Source organism: Dasypus novemcinctus, unplaced genomic scaffold (genome assembly GCF_030445035.2).
Source record: "Dasypus novemcinctus isolate mDasNov1 unplaced genomic scaffold, mDasNov1.1.hap2 scaffold_119, whole genome shotgun sequence".
Classification (NCBI taxonomy): Eukaryota; Metazoa; Chordata; class Mammalia; order Cingulata; family Dasypodidae; genus Dasypus; species Dasypus novemcinctus.
Genome location: NW_026688148.1, coordinates 1,625,911 through 1,639,934, shown reverse-complemented (window position 1 = coordinate 1,639,934; position 14,024 = coordinate 1,625,911).

Below are 14,024 nucleotides of genomic sequence, written 5' to 3'. Positions count from 1 at the left end.
CCTATATAGTAAATACTAGTTTTAGAGATAGGAATATTAGCACAAAAACTGAAGGAAAGGAGATCGCTGCCAAATCTCTGCAAGCAATGCTTAGTACTCAGAAGTAAGTCATATGTGCTTTGTTGTTTCATTTAGGTTTAAAGAATTACCTGCTATACCCTCGGTTATGCTTTCCTACATAGAAAAAGCTAGTTTTAGAGATAGGAATGTTAGCACATAAACTGAAGGAAAGGAGATAGCTGCAAAATCTCTGCACACCATCCTTAGTTCTCAGAAGCAAATAATGTGTACCATGCCATTTAAGGGAGGTTTAAAGAGTTAGCTGCTATACCCCGGTTATGCTTTCCTATAGGGTAAAGGCTAGTATTAGAGATAGCCATATTATCACAAAAAGTGAAGGAAAGGAGATAGCTGCAAAATCTCTGCCAACAATGCTTAGTTCTCAGAAGTAAGTCATATGTGCCATGTTGTTTCATTTAGGTTTAAAGAGGTAGCTGTTATACCCTCAGTTATGGATTCCCATAAATAAACCCTAGTTTCAGAGATAGGAATGTTAGCACAAAAACTGAAGGAAAGGAGATAGCGGCAAAATCTCTGCACACAATGCTTAGTTCTCAGAAGTAAATCATATGTACCATGCTTTTTCATGTAGGTTTAAAGAGTTAGCTGCTGTACTGCCGTTTATGCTTTCCCATAGTGTAAATGCGAGTTTTAGAGATAGGCATATTTACACAAAAACTGAAGGATAGGGGATAGCCACAAAATCTCTGCACACATTGCTTAGTTCTCAGAAATAAATAATAAGTACCATCTTCTTTCATTTAAGTTTAAAGAGTTAGCTGCTAAACACTCGGTTATGCTTTCCTATACTGTAAAGGCTAGTTTTAGACATAGGAATGTTAGCACAAGAACTGAAGGAGAGGAGATAGCTGCAAAATCTCTCCACACAATGCTTAGTTCTCAGAAGTAAATCATATGTGCCTTGTTGTTTCATTTTGGTTTAAAGAGTTACCTGCTATAACCTCGGTTATGCATTCATATATAGAAAATGCTAGTTTTAGAGATAGGAGTGTGAGCACAAAAACTGAAGGAAAGGAGATAGCTGCAAAATCCTTGCACACCAGCCTTAGTTGTCAGAAGCAAATCATATGTACCATACTTTTTAAGGTAGGTTTAAAGAGTTAGCTACTATACCCCGGTTATGATTTCCCATAGTTTAAATGCCAGTTTTAGAGATAGCCATATTATCACAAAAAGTGAAGGAAAGGAGATAGCCCAAAATCTCTGCACACAATGCTCAGTTCTCAGAAGTAAATCATATGGGCCATGTACTTTCATTTAGGTTTAAAGAGGTAGCTGTTATACCCTCGGTTATGGATTCCCATATAATAAACCTAATTGCAGAGATAGGAATGTTAGCACAACAACTTAAGGAGAGGAGATAGCTGCAAAATCTCTGCACACAATGCTTAGTTCTCAGAAGGAAATCATATGTATCATGCTTTTTAACGTAGGTTTAAAGAGTTAGCTGCTGTCCCCCCGGTTATGCTTTCCCATAGTGTAAATGCTAGTTTTTGAGATAGGCATATCAGCACAAAAACTGAAGGATAGGGGATAGCCACAAAATCTCTGCACACAATGCTTAGTTCTCAGAAGTAAATCATATGTGCCATGTTGTTTCATTTAGTTTTAAAGACTTAGCTTCTATACCCTCGCTTATGCTTTCCTATATAGTAAAGGCTGGTTTTAGAGATAGGAATGTTAGCACAAAAACTGAAAGAAAGGAGATAGCTGCAAAATCTCTGCACACCGTGCTTAGTTCTCAGAAGTAAATCATATGTGCCATGTTGTTTCAATTAGGATTAAAGAGGTAGCTGTTATACCCTCGGTTATGGATTCCCATAAATAAACGCTAGTTTCAGAGATAGGAATGTTAGCACAAATACTGAACGAGAGGAGATTGCTGCAAAATCTCTGCACACAATGCTTAGTTCTCAGAAGTAAATCATATGTGCCATGTTGTTTCATTTAGGTTTGAAAAGGTTGCTGTTATTCCCTCGGTTATGGATTCCCATATAATAAACCCTAGTTTCAGAGATAGGAATGTTAGCACAAACACTGAAGGAGAGGAGATAGCTGCAAATTCTCTGCACAAAATGCTTAGTTCTCAGAAGTAAATCATATGTGCCATGTTGTTTCCTTTAGGTTTAAAGAGTTAGCTCCTATAACCCGGGTTATGCTTTCCTGTTCTCTAAAGGCTAGTTTTAGAGATATGCATATTAGCACTAAAACTGAAGGAAAGGAGATAGCTGCAAAATCTCTGCACACAAAGCTTAGTTCTCAGAAGAAAATCATATGTGCAGTGTTGGTTATTTAGTTTTAAAGAGTTAGCTGCTATACCCTCGCTTATGCTTTCCTATAAAGTAAAGGCTAGTTTTAGAGATAGGAATGTTAGCGCAAAAACTGAAGGAAAGGAGATAGCTGCAAACTCTCTGCACTCAATGCTTAGTTCTCAGAAGTAAATCATAAGTGCCATGTCGTTTCATTTAGGTTTAAAGAGTTAGCTTCTATACCCCGGGTCATGCTTTCCTGTCCTGTAAATGCTAGTTTTAGAGATATGCATATTAGCACTATAACTGAAGTTAAGGAGATAGCTGCAAAATCTCTGCACACAATGCTTAGTTCTCAGAAGTAAGTCACATGTGCCATGTTGTTTCATTTAGGTTTAAAGAGGTAGCTCTTATACCCTCGGTTATGGATTCCCATAAATAAACGCTAGTTTCAGATATAGGAATGTTGGCACAAAAACTGAAGGAGAGGAGATAGCTGCAAAATCTCTCCACACAATGCTTAGTTCTCAGAAGTAAATCATATGTGCCTTGTTGTTTCATTTTGGTTTAAAGAGTTACCTGCTATAACCTCGGTTATGCATTCATATATAGAAAATGCTAGTTTTAGAGATAAGAGTGTGAGCACAAAAACTGAAGGAGAGGAGATAGCTGCAAAATCTTTGCACACCAACCTTAGTTGTCAGAAGCAAATCATATGTACCATACTTTTTAAGGTAGGTTTAAAGAGTTAGCTACTATACCCCGGTTATGATTTCCCGTAGTTTAAATGCTAGTTTTAGAGATAGCCATATTATCACAAAAAGTGAAGGAAAGGAGATAGCTGCAAAATCTCTGCACGCATTGCTTACTTCCCTAAAGTAAAGCACATGTAACATCCTCTTTCAAGTAAGTTTAAAGAGTTAACTGCTCTACCCTCGGTTATGCTTTCCTATATAGTAAATACTAGTTTTAGAGATAGGAATATTAGCACAAAAACTGAAGGAAAGGAGATCGCTGCCAAATCTCTGCAAGCAATGCTTAGTACTCAGAAGTAAGTCATATGTGCTTTGTTGTTTCATTTAGGTTTAAAGAATTACCTGCTATACCCTCGGTTATGCTTTCCTACATAGAAAAAGCTAGTTTTAGAGATAGGAATGTTAGCACATAAACTGAAGGAAAGGAGATAGCTGCAAAATCTCTGCACACCATCCTTAGTTCTCAGAAGCAAATAATGTGTACCATGCCATTTAAGGGAGGTTTAAAGAGTTAGCTGCTATACCCCGGTTATGCTTTCCTATAGGGTAAAGGCTAGTATTAGAGATAGCCATATTATCACAAAAAGTGAAGGAAAGGAGATAGCTGCAAAATCTCTGCCAACAATGCTTAGTTCTCAGAAGTAAGTCATATGTGCCATGTTGTTTCATTTAGGTTTAAAGAGGTAGCTGTTATACCCTCAGTTATGGATTCCCATAAATAAACCCTAGTTTCAGAGATAGGAATGTTAGCACAAAAACTGAAGGAAAGGAGATAGCGGCAAAATCTCTGCACACAATGCTTAGTTCTCAGAAGTAAATCATATGTACCATGCTTTTTCATGTAGGTTTAAAGAGTTAGCTGCTGTACTGCCGTTTATGCTTTCCCATAGTGTAAATGCGAGTTTTAGAGATAGGCATATTTACACAAAAACTGAAGGATAGGGGATAGCCACAAAATCTCTGCACACATTGCTTAGTTCTCAGAAATAAATAATAAGTACCATCTTCTTTCATTTAAGTTTAAAGAGTTAGCTGCTAAACACTCGGTTATGCTTTCCTATACTGTAAAGGCTAGTTTTAGACATAGGAATGTTAGCACAAGAACTGAAGGAGAGGAGATAGCTGCAAAATCTCTCCACACAATGCTTAGTTCTCAGAAGTAAATCATATGTGCCTTGTTGTTTCATTTTGGTTTAAAGAGTTACCTGCTATAACCTCGGTTATGCATTCATATATAGAAAATGCTAGTTTTAGAGATAGGAGTGTGAGCACAAAAACTGAAGGAAAGGAGATAGCTGCAAAATCCTTGCACACCAACCTTAGTTGTCAGAAGCAAATCATATGTACCATACTTTTTAAGGTAGGTTTAAAGAGTTAGCTACTATACCCCGGTTATGATTTCCCATAGTTTAAATGCCAGTTTTAGAGATAGCCATATTATCACAAAAAGTGAAGGAAATGAGATAGCCCAAAATCTCTGCACACAATGCTCAGTTCTCAGAAGTAAATCATATGGGCCATGTACTTTCACTTAGGTTTAAAGAGGTAGCTGTTATACCCTCGGTTATGGATTCCCATATAATAAACCTAATTGCAGAGATAGGAATGTTAGCACAACAACTTAAGGAGAGGAGATAGCTGCAAAATCTCTGCACACAATGCTTAGTTCTCAGAAGGAAATCATATGTATCATGCTTTTTAACGTAGGTTTAAAGAGTTAGCTGCTGTCCCCCCGGTTATGCTTTCCCATAGTGTAAATGCTAGTTTTTGAGATAGGCATATCAGCACAAAAACTGAAGGATAGGGGATAGCCACAAAATCTCTGCACACAATGCTTAGTTCTCAGAAGTAAATCATATGTGCCATGTTGTTTCATTTAGTTTTAAAGACTTAGCTTCTATACCCTCGCTTATGCTTTCCTATATAGTAAAGGCTGGTTTTAGAGATAGGAATGTTAGCACAAAAACTGAAAGAAAGGAGATAGCTGCAAAATCTCTGCACACCGTGCTTAGTTCTCAGAAGTAAATCATATGTGCCATGTTGTTTCAATTAGGATTAAAGAGGTAGCTGTTATACCCTCGGTTATGGATTCCCATAAATAAACGCTAGTTTCAGAGATAGGAATGTTAGCACAAATACTGAACGAGAGGAGATTGCTGCAAAATCTCTGCACACAATGCTTAGTTCTCAGAAGTAAATCATATGTGCCATGTTGTTTCATTTAGGTTTGAAAAGGTTGCTGTTATTCCCTCGGTTATGGATTCCCATATAATAAACCCTAGTTTCAGAGATAGGAATGTTAGCACAAACACTGAAGGAGAGGAGATAGCTGCAAATTCTCTGCACAAAATGCTTAGTTCTCAGAAGTAAATCATATGTGCCATGTTGTTTCCTTTAGGTTTAAAGAGTTAGCTCCTATAACCCGGGTTATGCTTTCCTGTTCTCTAAAGGCTAGTTTTAGAGATATGCATATTAGCACTAAAACTGAAGGAAAGGAGATAGCTGCAAAATCTCTGCACACAAAGCTTAGTTCTCAGAAGAAAATCATATGTGCAGTGTTGGTTATTTAGTTTTAAAGAGTTAGCTGCTATACCCTCGCTTATGCTTTCCTATAAAGTAAAGGCTAGTTTTAGAGATAGGAATGTTAGCGCAAAAACTGAAGGAAAGGAGATAGCTGCAAACTCTCTGCACTCAATGCTTAGTTCTCAGAAGTAAATCATAAGTGCCATGTCGTTTCATTTAGGTTTAAAGAGTTAGCTTCTATACCCCGGGTCATGCTTTCCTGTCCTGTAAATGCTAGTTTTAGAGATATGCATATTAGCACTATAACTGAAGTTAAGGAGATAGCTGCAAAATCTCTGCACACAATGCTTAGTTCTCAGAAGTAAGTCACATGTGCCATGTTGTTTCATTTAGGTTTAAAGAGGTAGCTCTTATACCCTCGGTTATGGATTCCCATAAATAAACGCTAGTTTCAGATATAGGAATGTTGGCACAAAAACTGAAGGAGAGGAGATAGCTGCAAAATCTCTCCACACAATGCTTAGTTCTCAGAAGTAAATCATATGTGCCTTGTTGTTTCATTTTGGTTTAAAGAGTTACCTGCTATAACCTCGGTTATGCATTCATATATAGAAAATGCTAGTTTTAGAGATAAGAGTGTGAGCACAAAAACTGAAGGAGAGGAGATAGCTGCAAAATCTTTGCACACCAACCTTAGTTGTCAGAAGCAAATCATATGTACCATACTTTTTAAGGTAGGTTTAAAGAGTTAGCTACTATACCCCGGTTATGATTTCCCGTAGTTTAAATGCTAGTTTTAGAGATAGCCATATTATCACAAAAAGTGAAGGAAAGGAGATAGCTGCAAAATCTCTGCACGCATTGCTTACTTCCCTAAAGTAAAGCACATGTAACATCCTCTTTCAAGTAAGTTTAAAGAGTTAACTGCTCTACCCTCGGTTATGCTTTCCTATATAGTAAATACTAGTTTTAGAGATAGGAATATTAGCACAAAAACTGAAGGAAAGGAGATCGCTGCCAAATCTCTGCAAGCAATGCTTAGTACTCAGAAGTAAGTCATATGTGCTTTGTTGTTTCATTTAGGTTTAAAGAATTACCTGCTATACCCTCGGTTATGCTTTCCTACATAGAAAAAGCTAGTTTTAGAGATAGGAATGTTAGCACATAAACTGAAGGAAAGGAGATAGCTGCAAAATCTCTGCACACCATCCTTAGTTCTCAGAAGCAAATAATGTGTACCATGCCATTTAAGGGAGGTTTAAAGAGTTAGCTGCTATACCCCGGTTATGCTTTCCTATAGGGTAAAGGCTAGTATTAGAGATAGCCATATTATCACAAAAAGTGAAGGAAAGGAGATAGCTGCAAAATCTCTGCCAACAATGCTTAGTTCTCAGAAGTAAGTCATATGTGCCATGTTGTTTCATTTAGGTTTAAAGAGGTAGCTGTTATACCCTCAGTTATGGATTCCCATAAATAAACCCTAGTTTCAGAGATAGGAATGTTAGCACAAAAACTGAAGGAAAGGAGATAGCGGCAAAATCTCTGCACACAATGCTTAGTTCTCAGAAGTAAATCATATGTACCATGCTTTTTCATGTAGGTTTAAAGAGTTAGCTGCTGTACTGCCGTTTATGCTTTCCCATAGTGTAAATGCGAGTTTTAGAGATAGGCATATTTACACAAAAACTGAAGGATAGGGGATAGCCACAAAATCTCTGCACACATTGCTTAGTTCTCAGAAATAAATAATAAGTACCATCTTCTTTCATTTAAGTTTAAAGAGTTAGCTGCTAAACACTCGGTTATGCTTTCCTATACTGTAAAGGCTAGTTTTAGACATAGGAATGTTAGCACAAGAACTGAAGGAGAGGAGATAGCTGCAAAATCTCTCCACACAATGCTTAGTTCTCAGAAGTAAATCATATGTGCCTTGTTGTTTCATTTTGGTTTAAAGAGTTACCTGCTATAACCTCGGTTATGCATTCATATATAGAAAATGCTAGTTTTAGAGATAGGAGTGTGAGCACAAAAACTGAAGGAAAGGAGATAGCTGCAAAATCCTTGCACACCAACCTTAGTTGTCAGAAGCAAATCATATGTACCATACTTTTTAAGGTAGGTTTAAAGAGTTAGCTACTATACCCCGGTTATGATTTCCCATAGTTTAAATGCCAGTTTTAGAGATAGCCATATTATCACAAAAAGTGAAGGAAAGGAGATAGCCCAAAATCTCTGCACACAATGCTCAGTTCTCAGAAGTAAATCATATGGGCCATGTACTTTCACTTAGGTTTAAAGAGGTAGCTGTTATACCCTCGGTTATGGATTCCCATATAATAAACCTAATTGCAGAGATAGGAATGTTAGCACAACAACTTAAGGAGAGGAGATAGCTGCAAAATCTCTGCACACAATGCTTAGTTCTCAGAAGGAAATCATATGTATCATGCTTTTTAACGTAGGTTTAAAGAGTTAGCTGCTGTCCCCCCGGTTATGCTTTCCCATAGTGTAAATGCTAGTTTTTGAGATAGGCATATCAGCACAAAAACTGAAGGATAGGGGATAGCCACAAAATCTCTGCACACAATGCTTAGTTCTCAGAAGTAAATCATATGTGCCATGTTGTTTCATTTAGTTTTAAAGACTTAGCTTCTATACCCTCGCTTATGCTTTCCTATATAGTAAAGGCTGGTTTTAGAGATAGGAATGTTAGCACAAAAACTGAAAGAAAGGAGATAGCTGCAAAATCTCTGCACACCGTGCTTAGTTCTCAGAAGTAAATCATATGTGCCATGTTGTTTCAATTAGGATTAAAGAGGTAGCTGTTATACCCTCGGTTATGGATTCCCATAAATAAACGCTAGTTTCAGAGATAGGAATGTTAGCACAAATACTGAACGAGAGGAGATTGCTGCAAAATCTCTGCACACAATGCTTAGTTCTCAGAAGTAAATCATATGTGCCATGTTGTTTCATTTAGGTTTGAAAAGGTTGCTGTTATTCCCTCGGTTATGGATTCCCATATAATAAACCCTAGTTTCAGAGATAGGAATGTTAGCACAAACACTGAAGGAGAGGAGATAGCTGCAAATTCTCTGCACAAAATGCTTAGTTCTCAGAAGTAAATCATATGTGCCATGTTGTTTCCTTTAGGTTTAAAGAGTTAGCTCCTATAACCCGGGTTATGCTTTCCTGTTCTCTAAAGGCTAGTTTTAGAGATATGCATATTAGCACTAAAACTGAAGGAAAGGAGATAGCTGCAAAATCTCTGCACACAAAGCTTAGTTCTCAGAAGAAAATCATATGTGCAGTGTTGGTTATTTAGTTTTAAAGAGTTAGCTGCTATACCCTCGCTTATGCTTTCCTATAAAGTAAAGGCTAGTTTTAGAGATAGGAATGTTAGCGCAAAAACTGAAGGAAAGGAGATAGCTGCAAACTCTCTGCACTCAATGCTTAGTTCTCAGAAGTAAATCATAAGTGCCATGTCGTTTCATTTAGGTTTAAAGAGTTAGCTTCTATACCCCGGGTCATGCTTTCCTGTCCTGTAAATGCTAGTTTTAGAGATATGCATATTAGCACTATAACTGAAGTTAAGGAGATAGCTGCAAAATCTCTGCACACAATGCTTAGTTCTCAGAAGTAAGTCACATGTGCCATGTTGTTTCATTTAGGTTTAAAGAGGTAGCTCTTATACCCTCGGTTATGGATTCCCATAAATAAACGCTAGTTTCAGATATAGGAATGTTGGCACAAAAACTGAAGGAGAGGAGATAGCTGCAAAATCTCTCCACACAATGCTTAGTTCTCAGAAGTAAATCATATGTGCCTTGTTGTTTCATTTTGGTTTAAAGAGTTACCTGCTATAACCTCGGTTATGCATTCATATATAGAAAATGCTAGTTTTAGAGATAAGAGTGTGAGCACAAAAACTGAAGGAGAGGAGATAGCTGCAAAATCTTTGCACACCAACCTTAGTTGTCAGAAGCAAATCATATGTACCATACTTTTTAAGGTAGGTTTAAAGAGTTAGCTACTATACCCCGGTTATGATTTCCCGTAGTTTAAATGCTAGTTTTAGAGATAGCCATATTATCACAAAAAGTGAAGGAAAGGAGATAGCTGCAAAATCTCTGCACGCATTGCTTACTTCCCTAAAGTAAAGCACATGTAACATCCTCTTTCAAGTAAGTTTAAAGAGTTAACTGCTCTACCCTCGGTTATGCTTTCCTATATAGTAAATACTAGTTTTAGAGATAGGAATATTAGCACAAAAACTGAAGGAAAGGAGATCGCTGCCAAATCTCTGCAAGCAATGCTTAGTACTCAGAAGTAAGTCATATGTGCTTTGTTGTTTCATTTAGGTTTAAAGAATTACCTGCTATACCCTCGGTTATGCTTTCCTACATAGAAAAAGCTAGTTTTAGAGATAGGAATGTTAGCACATAAACTGAAGGAAAGGAGATAGCTGCAAAATCTCTGCACACCATCCTTAGTTCTCAGAAGCAAATAATGTGTACCATGCCATTTAAGGGAGGTTTAAAGAGTTAGCTGCTATACCCCGGTTATGCTTTCCTATAGGGTAAAGGCTAGTATTAGAGATAGCCATATTATCACAAAAAGTGAAGGAAAGGAGATAGCTGCAAAATCTCTGCCAACAATGCTTAGTTCTCAGAAGTAAGTCATATGTGCCATGTTGTTTCATTTAGGTTTAAAGAGGTAGCTGTTATACCCTCAGTTATGGATTCCCATAAATAAACCCTAGTTTCAGAGATAGGAATGTTAGCACAAAAACTGAAGGAAAGGAGATAGCGGCAAAATCTCTGCACACAATGCTTAGTTCTCAGAAGTAAATCATATGTACCATGCTTTTTCATGTAGGTTTAAAGAGTTAGCTGCTGTACTGCCGTTTATGCTTTCCCATAGTGTAAATGCGAGTTTTAGAGATAGGCATATTTACACAAAAACTGAAGGATAGGGGATAGCCACAAAATCTCTGCACACATTGCTTAGTTCTCAGAAATAAATAATAAGTACCATCTTCTTTCATTTAAGTTTAAAGAGTTAGCTGCTAAACACTCGGTTATGCTTTCCTATACTGTAAAGGCTAGTTTTAGACATAGGAATGTTAGCACAAGAACTGAAGGAGAGGAGATAGCTGCAAAATCTCTCCACACAATGCTTAGTTCTCAGAAGTAAATCATATGTGCCTTGTTGTTTCATTTTGGTTTAAAGAGTTACCTGCTATAACCTCGGTTATGCATTCATATATAGAAAATGCTAGTTTTAGAGATAGGAGTGTGAGCACAAAAACTGAAGGAAAGGAGATAGCTGCAAAATCCTTGCACACCAACCTTAGTTGTCAGAAGCAAATCATATGTACCATACTTTTTAAGGTAGGTTTAAAGAGTTAGCTACTATACCCCGGTTATGATTTCCCATAGTTTAAATGCCAGTTTTAGAGATAGCCATATTATCACAAAAAGTGAAGGAAAGGAGATAGCCCAAAATCTCTGCACACAATGCTCAGTTCTCAGAAGTAAATCATATGGGCCATGTACTTTCACTTAGGTTTAAAGAGGTAGCTGTTATACCCTCGGTTATGGATTCCCATATAATAAACCTAATTGCAGAGATAGGAATGTTAGCACAACAACTTAAGGAGAGGAGATAGCTGCAAAATCTCTGCACACAATGCTTAGTTCTCAGAAGGAAATCATATGTATCATGCTTTTTAACGTAGGTTTAAAGAGTTAGCTGCTGTCCCCCCGGTTATGCTTTCCCATAGTGTAAATGCTAGTTTTTGAGATAGGCATATCAGCACAAAAACTGAAGGATAGGGGATAGCCACAAAATCTCTGCACACAATGCTTAGTTCTCAGAAGTAAATCATATGTGCCATGTTGTTTCATTTAGTTTTAAAGACTTAGCTTCTATACCCTCGCTTATGCTTTCCTATATAGTAAAGGCTGGTTTTAGAGATAGGAATGTTAGCACAAAAACTGAAAGAAAGGAGATAGCTGCAAAATCTCTGCACACCGTGCTTAGTTCTCAGAAGTAAATCATATGTGCCATGTTGTTTCAATTAGGATTAAAGAGGTAGCTGTTATACCCTCGGTTATGGATTCCCATAAATAAACGCTAGTTTCAGAGATAGGAATGTTAGCACAAATACTGAACGAGAGGAGATTGCTGCAAAATCTCTGCACACAATGCTTAGTTCTCAGAAGTAAATCATATGTGCCATGTTGTTTCATTTAGGTTTGAAAAGGTTGCTGTTATTCCCTCGGTTATGGATTCCCATATAATAAACCCTAGTTTCAGAGATAGGAATGTTAGCACAAACACTGAAGGAGAGGAGATAGCTGCAAATTCTCTGCACAAAATGCTTAGTTCTCAGAAGTAAATCATATGTGCCATGTTGTTTCCTTTAGGTTTAAAGAGTTAGCTCCTATAACCCGGGTTATGCTTTCCTGTTCTCTAAAGGCTAGTTTTAGAGATATGCATATTAGCACTAAAACTGAAGGAAAGGAGATAGCTGCAAAATCTCTGCACACAAAGCTTAGTTCTCAGAAGAAAATCATATGTGCAGTGTTGGTTATTTAGTTTTAAAGAGTTAGCTGCTATACCCTCGCTTATGCTTTCCTATAAAGTAAAGGCTAGTTTTAGAGATAGGAATGTTAGCGCAAAACTGAAGGAAAGGAGATAGCTGCAAACTCTCTGCACTCAATGCTTAGTTCTCAGAAGTAAATCATAAGTGCCATGTCGTTTCATTTAGGTTTAAAGAGTTAGCTTCTATACCCCGGGTCATGCTTTCCTGTCCTGTAAATGCTAGTTTTAGAGATATGCATATTAGCACTATAACTGAAGTTAAGGAGATAGCTGCAAAATCTCTGCACACAATGCTTAGTTCTCAGAAGTAAGTCACATGTGCCATGTTGTTTCATTTAGGTTTAAAGAGGTAGCTCTTATACCCTCGGTTATGGATTCCCATAAATAAACGCTAGTTTCAGATATAGGAATGTTGGCACAAAAACTGAAGGAGAGGAGATAGCTGCAAAATCTCTCCACACAATGCTTAGTTCTCAGAAGTAAATCATATGTGCCTTGTTGTTTCATTTTGGTTTAAAGAGTTACCTGCTATAACCTCGGTTATGCATTCATATATAGAAAATGCTAGTTTTAGAGATAAGAGTGTGAGCACAAAAACTGAAGGAGAGGAGATAGCTGCAAAATCTTTGCACACCAACCTTAGTTGTCAGAAGCAAATCATATGTACCATACTTTTTAAGGTAGGTTTAAAGAGTTAGCTACTATACCCCGGTTATGATTTCCCGTAGTTTAAATGCTAGTTTTAGAGATAGCCATATTATCACAAAAAGTGAAGGAAAGGAGATAGCTGCAAAATCTCTGCACGCATTGCTTACTTCCCTAAAGTAAAGCACATGTAACATCCTCTTTCAAGTAAGTTTAAAGAGTTAACTGCTCTACCCTCGGTTATGCTTTCCTATATAGTAAATACTAGTTTTAGAGATAGGAATATTAGCACAAAAACTGAAGGAAAGGAGATCGCTGCCAAATCTCTGCAAGCAATGCTTAGTACTCAGAAGTAAGTCATATGTGCTTTGTTGTTTCATTTAGGTTTAAAGAATTACCTGCTATACCCTCGGTTATGCTTTCCTACATAGAAAAAGCTAGTTTTAGAGATAGGAATGTTAGCACATAAACTGAAGGAAAGGAGATAGCTGCAAAATCTCTGCACACCATCCTTAGTTCTCAGAAGCAAATAATGTGTACCATGCCATTTAAGGGAGGTTTAAAGAGTTAGCTGCTATACCCCGGTTATGCTTTCCTATAGGGTAAAGGCTAGTATTAGAGATAGCCATATTATCACAAAAAGTGAAGGAAAGGAGATAGCTGCAAAATCTCTGCCAACAATGCTTAGTTCTCAGAAGTAAGTCATATGTGCCATGTTGTTTCATTTAGGTTTAAAGAGGTAGCTGTTATACCCTCAGTTATGGATTCCCATAAATAAACCCTAGTTTCAGAGATAGGAATGTTAGCACAAAAACTGAAGGAAAGGAGATAGCGGCAAAATCTCTGCACACAATGCTTAGTTCTCAGAAGTAAATCATATGTACCATGCTTTTTCATGTAGGTTTAAAGAGTTAGCTGCTGTACTGCCGTTTATGCTTTCCCATAGTGTAAATGCGAGTTTTAGAGATAGGCATATTTACACAAAAACTGAAGGATAGGGGATAGCCACAAAATCTCTGCACACATTGCTTAGTTCTCAGAAATAAATAATAAGTACCATCTTCTTTCATTTAAGTTTAAAGAGTTAGCTGCTAAACACTCGGTTATGCTTTCCTATACTGTAAAGGCTAGTTTTAGACATAGGAATGTTAGCACAAGAACT